Below are 3738 nucleotides of genomic sequence, written 5' to 3'. Positions count from 1 at the left end.
GTTGTGGCATTTTCTGATTGTTCACAGATGACACCTTCATCCCCAAAGAAGAAAACACCTGCAAAGAAGGCAGATAAGAGAATGAAAATGGGCCCTAATTTGTTCAGGTCTGTTTCTCATTTTGAGAGATACAAGGACTTCTTCTTGAAAACAGGAATTATTCAAGAAAGATTTGTAGATTTGGAGGATTTAAGGAACACCTTTATCCCCAGCTGTTTTGAAGGGAGAGGATGGGAAAAGCTTCTGAGTGATCTCCCTGTAGTGTGTGAACCCCTGATTAGGGAGTTTTATTCAAATGCTGTGATAAGGGAGGATGATTTAAGCTACTGGGTTAGAGGTAAGGAGTTCACTTTGGATGCACATGACATTGATGATGTGCTAGGGCTTGAAGGATTAGAAGATCAGGAGTTTGTCAATTACAAAGATAGGATTGTGTCTATTGAAACTATTCAACAGAGGATAGGTGGACAGAGAGAAGGGAAATGTCTGAATACCACAGCTTTTCCAGTGGACATGAGGTGTCTAACTATAATCATGATATTTAACCTATACCCCATAAAGAAGTTGACTACAATCAACTGTGCAAGAGTAATTTTTCTGATGGATCTAAAAGAAAAGACATTCATAGACATTAGTTCCCACATATATGATACTATTGTGGATGAGACTAGAATCACTTCTAGGCCAAAACTGATCTTCCCTAGTTTGTTGATGAGGATCTTCAAAAAGAAAGGTGTTCCAATCCCTCGAGACATCAGTCCCATGTCCACACCCTCTGCAATTAACAAGCTTACCTTCAAAAGGATAAGTGTTAGGCTTCCAGGTGAAGAAGATGAAGGTGATGAAGGAGAGGGTGTCCCAATGGAGACTGAGGCAGAGGCAGCAGGGCATGCATCAACTTCAACACCCAAGAGGAGTGGCAAAAGGACTAGAGCATCAACTTCTTCAGATACACCTCCAGATGCTTTTCAAATCATTCTGGAACGACTTGATGGGATCAAAGGAGTCCAGACTGAGCACTTTGAGAGGATGAGAGCCATGCACGATCAGATTGATATTTTGTCTGCAAAACTTGACGGCTTCACCACCCAGCATGGACAGTGACCCTTTGGCCATTCCGGTCAAAAAGGGGGAGATGTTCTTTCTGTTGTTGATGAGATTGTTGATGAGAAGTAGAAAAGTAGCTCTTAAGGGGGAGTAATGTGTTGAGGGGGAGTTGTCAAAATCAGAGACATTGTTTATATATGCTTATGTTTTGGGTATTTAGTGTTTATATGGGTTTGATACACTGTGGTTTTTGGTGTATTCTTGTTTCTAACTCGTAACTTATAATCTTGGTTTAATCTTTTATATACATTGTTGATGTTATTCAGGATATATTGTGTTTGTACCCATGTGCTTATGTAAGCTTTTAGGGTTAATGTTTTTATGCATAATTTGTAGGCTTTATGGTTTGTACCTTGCTTATTGCAGCCTTTTATGTTATGTTGAAATCAGTACTTTAATCTGAATGTCTTGCATTTTGTTTTAAGTACTGTCACTCTTGTGCCCTTGTAGGATTGTTCCTAGATGCATATACTTAGTGTATTATGCATTGGTTGAGTTTTGAGCATACAAGTATCTTGCTTTATTCTTGTTAACTTGTATGTTCAAGTGTTCATTCCAATTGTGAATGAGCACTGTGATCACTACCTTGTGGTGATTACTTGGTTAATCAAGCCATGATTTGAATCTTCACTTCATCTTTGCTTGATCACCTTTAGCTTGTTTCATATGCATTTCATGCTTTTCTGTATACATTGATCATGGTGTATTGTTGTGTTTCAGGAGTTTCATGATCTTATGATTCAAGTACTTCACAGCTTCTAGAGTTAGGTGTGAGTGAGTTTTGTTCAACTGTTCCCAACTCACATGTTAAGTCTAGAGTCTGTTTTAGGGTTTTGTCACGGAATAGCCAAAGGGGGAGATTGTAAGGTTGAATTTAATCAACCATTTTATTGGCTTTATTCTGTGCCAAATTTGCTTGTATTTAAGCATTCAGTAACCCTGTATTTAGGTGGGTTTGATGTAAGGGTAGTGAGTGAGATAGCGTGTTGATTGCTCAAGAGTGTGTAAGAAAACAGAGACTCGCGGCTTCAAGCCGCCAAACGCAGCACACGTGCCAAGCATGCCAGAAGGTGAACAGTTATGCTAGCTGGAGTACTACAGGACAAAACAGGACAACTGGGCATACGGTTATCTCGCGACTGGATCTCGTGACTCAGTCAAGTCGCGAGGCCAAGCCGCAAGCCACCCCTGTTTTATAAAACCTGACATTTCACATTCCTCTCTCACTCTAGTATAAATACCCCTTATACCCACAAATGTAAGAGAGCTTCCAGAGAGAATTTTGAGAGAGAAACCCTAAAGAAAAACAAGATTGATTCACCAACAATCTATACATTAGAGTCTCTTCAAATTCCTCAACTCTCTTCCTCTCCATTGTCAAATCCTTGAGAGGCATTTTACCAAAACCTTGTTCTCACCATATTCATCACTGTGAGAGGGTTGTTTGGTTTGCTGGGAAGCAATTAGGAAGGAACCAATCTACATTGGTTGATGCTATGGTCTAGTAGCGGAATCCGGGAAGCTAGAAAAGAAAAAGGTTCGGCGCAACCTCGTTGGAGCAAGAAGCTTGGAGGGCTTAGGTGCATTGGGTAGATTAGGCTTGGAGGGTCTATTGCTGTCCTTGTATCCCAACTACATTTTCTAATGGATTGTTTACCGCTTGGAGGGCGGCAGAGAGGTTTTACGCCGAGGGCTTCGGTTTCCTCTTCGATAACACATCGCGTGTTATCTTTGTGTTTGCATCTTCCTTCCCTTTTATCTTTGCCTTTTTATTATCTGCTGTGGGTTATGATTTTAATTTGGGTTAGATAGTTTATCCAATTCTATATTTTAGCTTATGTTCATTTTTCGCACACTAGTTGTTTGACATAAAGCTTGAATTGGTTAATTTGTAAATTGGGGTCTAAACGTTCAAGGGTGTTTATACACATATTTGAACTTTCAACAAGGTTCTAGACGAAGGAAAATTTTAGAAATGTAAAGGGTAGAGGAGGAATTCCACTATTTATAGACAACTGACCTAGGTATTCAAAATGACAACCAACCAGGATATAACATGTGGCTTACCCCTCAAAAAAATAAACCGACGAGACTGATCACCGATAAAATTATGACATGTGGCACATCTAACTGTGGACATTAAATACACACGTCCAAGGAAATGATGCAAGCTACACATTCCTTTAGACGATCCATGTAGATGAGGGGGCAACTGATGGTGTTATGAAATATGCCAACTCCTAAACTCGTCCATATGGCTCGTCCTAAGGAAATGTTGGATGGCATACGACATATTCGCCCAAGGTAAGCCCATTTGTCCGCAAAGTCGGTTGGACGAGTGCCTTGCGTCCTAAACATGTTGAAGCTACTTCTGTTTTTCTGTCAGGCTACAAACCGTTCCCTCAATAAATGGTTGTGGAAAACAGACCCCAAATAATGTAACTTCCATGGTGGTTATGGAAGTTACATCCGAATCCTCCGAACTCCACAATGGTAGGTGAAGTAACTGTCTCAGACAAGCACTATATAAGGGCTCTTCTACAGGAAGATAAGTCATTCAGACACTTCCATACAAATTGAAATTCCAAAAATAATGACTTTACCATCGGAGGATTCTTGACTGGTCCTCCC

The sequence above is a fragment of the Quercus lobata genome, chromosome 1 (genome assembly GCF_001633185.2).
Source record: "Quercus lobata isolate SW786 chromosome 1, ValleyOak3.0 Primary Assembly, whole genome shotgun sequence".
Taxonomy (NCBI): Eukaryota; Viridiplantae; Streptophyta; class Magnoliopsida; order Fagales; family Fagaceae; genus Quercus; species Quercus lobata.
Note: the sequence above shows the minus strand (reverse complement) of the source record.